This window comes from Ischnura elegans, chromosome 1, assembly GCF_921293095.1.
Source record: "Ischnura elegans chromosome 1, ioIscEleg1.1, whole genome shotgun sequence".
Taxonomy (NCBI): Eukaryota; Metazoa; Arthropoda; class Insecta; order Odonata; family Coenagrionidae; genus Ischnura; species Ischnura elegans.
Genome location: NC_060246.1, coordinates 99,904,861 through 99,911,425, shown reverse-complemented (window position 1 = coordinate 99,911,425; position 6,565 = coordinate 99,904,861).

Sequence of the window (6,565 nt, the reverse complement as noted above, 5' to 3'; positions counted from 1 at the left end):
GCACTTGGGCACTTTCCCTCACCATAACGATGGCTAAGGGGGTTAACTCTAACAGACTGGCCCTCGTGGCAGGGGGTGCCTCCTGCACAGGGGGTCTCTTCTGCATTGGCTGGCAGCTAAAATCGTGAACTACCTTAGCCCAAGGGCTAATGCAGAGCATGCTCTTGGTGACTAGAGATGATCATGTCTGTGCAGACACTGCGGACACTAACAAACTATTTGTTGAATTCAGTTCCTTGATTTCCACTCTTTAGGTTTGCCGATCTCTCACATGTGACTTACGGGAACTGGTGGAGGTGCTTGGTAAACAATGTGAGGAATATGGCATGACATTCTATCTCAAAAAGACTAAAGTCATGTGATTTTGTAAAGCTTAAAGATAAAGAAAAACTAGAGGCTCTTGGAATGTAAAAGTAAAGGGTCACAAACCTGAGCAGATGGAAAAAAAATTGAATGAGTTGGACAGCTTAAAGTATTTTACAAAATTTCTGATTTTTACTTCTACTCCCAATTTTCTTGCATCATTGTTGATGATGATAGAAATCGTTGAAAAGGTAATTACTAGAGATGTGCGAATAGTATCCGCGAATACTCGAATACCTCGAATACTAGAAAGTATTCGATATTCGAGATCTCGAATAGTTATGCCAAAGGTACCGTCTCGAATACCTCGAATACTTTGAATTTTGCGTCATACACTGTCGCTCGCACGTCGTTGGTAGTTGACTCGGAAAAATGAAGAGAACTCTAGTCGTTTACAGAGTCCTCTAGATTGCTCTCTCAACACTACTCTCTCATCGTTATTATATGGCAATATAGAGGACTCTGGTCGTTTACAGAGTCCTCTAGATTGCTCTCTCAACACTACTCTCTCATCATGTCGAGTCGTCGCATAGGCTTCCACTATGGGAATGCCGACGTCCGCCATTGTTAGTCCTAGCAGCCCATTTACCCATAAGGAGATGTGGGCAGATTTCTTCGTTTGTTTGGTATGCAAAGAATGTTGGTAATTTTCGGATAGTTGATACTAATTCCCGAAACCTTCGGTAACATAAATACAAATTTTCTAGGCATGACAACAATGGAAACGGTGAAAATAAAGATAAAACCGCGGCAAAGACTAAACGTATTACGACCTGATAGAACCCTTCTTTTAATGGGTTGACAATCGATTGCGCTTAATAATCACTGAAAATACTATTGTATATTGACAATCATGGACCATCAAAACAGCTTAACACAAGAGCAACTAGCGACTCTGTTTAATTACTCTAGAAGTATTTTGAAAACCATTTTTCAATGTAAAGTAGCAAGGCTGATGCTATAGAAGTAATGAAAAATGGCATAACTGAAAAATTGCCAGAATATAAACAGAGGCAATGTGAAAGAAAAGAACTTGTAATGTATAGTTCAATCTTACATTCAAACAAACACGTCAATTTGAGAAGCTACCTCATTTGATAGATGATAAGCATTAACAAAGACTGCGTGCCTATTTTTCAACAACTGTGCTGATTTCTCAAAAAATTATAGATGAATGATAATGCTAACAATTACTTCATTTAAAAATATACATACGTAGTCATATCTCAGCAAAATACCAAGCGCAGGTGACACGTATGGAAGATGAGAAATGACTTACACTACCTGAAGACACTATCATGAGGCATAATAGAAAAAGGCAAACTACAAGAGATTTTAGGAGTCCATAACTCAGGGTAATAGGTGCTTATGACATGAATAAAAGCACAAATAAAGACATGCTCAGTATCTTTTGTTATAGGGAGTTATGGCAGTGGTAATAAGATTCACACAGCGTTAGTTCAACAAGATATATTCGGATATAAACGGATACAACTCAATTGTACATTAGGCGCGAACACACACAGAGAGACCACTAGCGTGCACCGGAAGTGCGCGCGCACACAATCGACAAACATCCAATACAATCGATAGTATCGAACAATCGATACAGGATCATAGCAGACAGACATTAAGAAACTATTGAGCACACCCTTCAACACTCCCCTTTGCTCATAGTTGCAGCCCCAATTCTTTAGTGAACTTCTGAGTCTTTATACGGTTTAATCCCTTGGTTAAAATGTCAGCTACATTTTCAGAGCTTGGGATGTGCTCATAAAATATTAAACCCTTGGATGTCAGCCTTCTCTCCTTTCCATAATTCCAAGGGAATTTTGTTCTCAATTGCAGACGATGGACACAAATTTCTGATATGACATGCTGAACTTATTGCTTCAGCCCACAAGAAAACAGGAAGCCCTGCTTGAATAAGCAAACACCTTGCCATTTCCACTAGTGTTCTATTGGCACGTTCAGACACACCATTTTGCTCGGGGTTTCTAGGCACACTTTTCCGATGCAGAATACCCTCAGCCTTCAAATAATTCTCAAACTCAACACTTGTGTATTCGCCACCATTGTCTGATTGAAAAACACTTATTTTCACCTGATGCTGAGCCTCAACCTCTCTCTGGTATTCTCTAAAGCATTTAAATACTTCACTTTTTTTCTTGATTATCCTGACATTTGTGAATCGAGAGAAATCATCAATGAAAGTCACAAAATAATGACCTCCCCCCAACGATTGACACTGTGCCCTGCCACTTACGTCACTGTGGACAATTTCTAAAGGGCGTTCACAATTGTGATGAGCAACTTTCGGAAATGGCAACTTAGTCATTTTACCCTTCACACAGACTTCACATAATTCATCGTCCCTTTTGGAATCCTCTTTCTTGAGATCAAGACCTGGGATTCTGTTCATAGCACCTTCATGGAGATGTCCTAATCTCTCGTGCCACAACGTACTCTTGAAGGCTTTGGCCTGAAATACTTCGATTTCTGTACCACCATTGCACTCATCGTTGACAGAAACATTTGCGACGTAGCTCTCATCTGGCTCAGTCTCTAAATAATATACATCATTTTCTACTAAGGCATTGAACAACACATCACCGTCATCATGCTCTCCAATAGCTTCATTTAATCTGAACACGGTCTGTACACCTTTCTTCGCCAGCTGTCTGACAGACACAAGATTCACGTCCAACTCAGGTACCCACAGAGCATTTGATAGTGACAAGGTCCAGCCCCCACAAGAGTTTGCTAACTTGATGACAATAGTTCCCTTCCCCTTCACGGCCAGACGTCCCTTTCCAATCTTTACTTCTCCGGTGGCAGGTTGGAAATCGAAAAATCGGTGACGGTCTGGCGTCATGTGGTTCGAAGCACATGAATCTAGGTAACTAACACACTTTCTTTGGGAGCAAGCCAAAGCAAACGCCGATATGAGTCCTTTAAGCTTCGGCTTGTCCCCTCCTTTCTCTTGTCTCTCCCGTGACTCCCCGCCTTTTTCTTTTCTTTCCTCCGACTTGTCTCCCCTTGGCGCCCCACACTGGTAAGAAATGTGGCCCCACTTACCACACTTATAGCATTTCTGATCAGCAGTGCTCCTCTGCTTTCCGTTGTTGGCTGCTCTCGTCCTGCTGAACTTCCGCGCTGCCAACGCACTGCCATGCTCAGAGGACTCCGCAGCATTAATCCTTCTCTCCTCAAGCAGAAGGTCTGACTTCACCGCCCTCGACGTCAGTTTCTCATTGATCTTTGTTATTCTCACATACGTAGAATACTGTGGATCCTTCACGAGTCCCGCCAATATAAAGGAGGCCACAACGTGGTCTTGGAATACGATGCCGTTTTTGGTTAATTTACCGCAGAGCTCCTGTATCCTCCCAGTGTACGCTGAGATGTCCATCGCCTCTGTCTTCTCAATGCTACCCAGCTCTCGGAGACACATAGCTATATCCATGGATGTAGCCCTCCCATGAATCTCTTCTAAGGTGTCCCAACACTCCTTGGCTGACCTCAAATGGCTGATGTCTGTGAGGTACTCCGGGCGCACATGCCGGAAAATGTATGCGCGAGCCTTGTTGTCCTTGCGCATATTTTCTGGTCTCTTCAACTCGTCAGCACTCAGCCCGGGGTTGATTGCGTCCCAGCAGTTCAGAAAAATCATCGACGCCTCTGACATGGTCCTCCAATATTCGTAATTATCCTTGCTCAGGATTGGATTCATTTGCCTATCCGAATCCAGCAACTCATCTTGATCCGCCATGGTCTCGCCTTTTCTATTATGTCCAATTTACCGAATCACTAACGTCTATCACCACACAGCACGATCCCTGGGCCCATAACCTGTTATAGGGAGTTATGGCAGTGGTAATAAGATTCACACAGCGTTAGTTCAACAAGATATATTCGGATATAAACGGATACAACTCAATTGTACATTAGGCGCGAACACACACAGAGAGACCACTAGCGTGCACCGGAAGTGCGCGCGCACACAATCGACAAACATCCAATACAATCGATAGTATCGAACAATCGATACAGGATCATAGCAGACAGACATTAAGAAACTATTGAGCACACCCTTCAACATCTTTAGCTCCTAAGACTGCATGTAGCCATCAAAAACACTCAACCCCTCCAAGAAACGAAACCTTGGAATCATCCAGCCATCGACTATGCCAAACATGAATTACACACAGGGGATTTTTTCCAAGGAACACTATCGAGATACCACACGTCAATGATTTTGGTTTCATGCAAAAAATTTGTATGAAACGATATACGATAAATAGAATATGAGAGGTTTCCTCTTTGGTGTAATAGGCTTAGGATAATTCGCGACGTCGAAAATCGTCGAAACATCAGTAGGCTTTTAATTTATTCCAGCCTTCCTTCCGAGCGGATTCAAATTTTGATTCGCATAATTTCACCTGTGGCAAGGAAAACGAAGATAACTCGCACGAAAATGTTTTCATAATGATTAAATGGCTAAATAATTACGTGCATGTACTGTATGTTGCCTTTCCCTTGGGCTACAACCTTGTCGCGGTGGAAAGGCTTGCGCGTTCCTAATACCCCTAGAGCTGCACTGGCGGGATTAATTCTAAATTATTCCCGGTAGGGCCACCCATGCCAGATAGGTCGTAGGGTAGGAGCCAGACGAAAGGTAGTCCACGTGATGGTGTCACGTGAAAAACACTGTTGGAATGGAAGTGGGAAACCCTACCAACTATCTCTTCCCTGAAAACATGGAGTACAACCAAATGAGCCTCGGAATCTCATCGACCGGGACCCGTCCGCAAAGGGCGGGTGTCGGGCACGGCAGCGAGGTCGGCAAGGTCCTCGGGGTCGTCAACATGCGAAATCCTTGCAGAGACTTATCATCATCACCAGCAGCAGCAACAATGAAGAGAGAAGAAGGCCAAGAAGATGGAGAAGAAGAAGTCGTCTATAAATGTAGGGACGTGGAATGTGAGGACAATCATGAGGACATGGAAGTTAGAAAATATGAAAAGGGAAATGGATAAAGGGAGGATAGATATCTTAGGATTATGCGAGGTGAGGTGGAGGGATGGGGGGACTATTGAAGTGATGGGTATAGGGTTATATATAGTGGAGGGGAAGAGAGCCAGCGAGGGGTAGCTTTATTAGTATTAAACAGGAAGATGGCTAAGCGTATGGTAGGTATAGATCAGGTAGGCGATAGGATTCTGGTGATAGAAATTGAGGCGCGGCCCACCGACCTTGTGGTGGTCCAAGTTTACATGCCCACTAGCAATCATAGGGAGGAAGAAGTAGATGAGGTGTATGAACAGCTCGAGGAAATAATTAGAGACACACCGGGTAAGAAAAATTTGGTAGTGATGGGGGACCGGAACGCTTTAGTCGGGGAAGGGAGGGATGGAAGCGAAGTAGGAGAATTTGGATTGGGAATACGGTACGCATGGGGAGAGAAAGCAGCAGAATTTTGCAGGAGAAACAAGTTATTCATCACAAGCACGTGGTTCAATCATCATAAAGGGCGAAGGTACACATGGAAAAGTCCAAGGGATGTTGGGAGATATCAAATACACTACATTATGGTAAGACAGAGGTTTATGAATAGTGTGAAAAACTCGCGTAGCTTCCCAGCAGCAGATGCAGATTAACACCACAACCTAGTACTTATAAAATGTAACGTAAGATTCAAAAGAATTATATACTAAAGTTAGAAAGGCGAAGAAATGGAACGTAGAACACCTGAGGGGGAGGATATCAGGAACAAGTGTACATTAGTATACGGGAGACTGGAAGTACACAGACTGAAGAGGAAGGGTGGGATAATATTAAAACGGGAATAGTCAATGCGGCGGAGAAGTCAATTGGCTACGTTGACAGCAGAAGGATAAAGAAGCCTTGGATTACGGAGGGAATGGTAAAAGAAATGGAGGAAAGAAGAAGTGGAAGAACGTGGACACAGATCAGGGCAAAACGATGTATAGGGAACTAAATAATCGATTACTACGTGAAACTAAGAGGGCAAGGGAGGATTGGTGGAAAAGACAGTTTGAGGAAATGGAAAAGTTCCAGAGGGATGGAGAAGTAGGCGCGTTGTACGCCAAAGTTAAGTCGCTATCGGACGGCAAAACAGGAGAAGCCACGTCTAAAAGTAAGGCTAAAGATGGAAGGATGCTAACCGAGCGAGAAGATG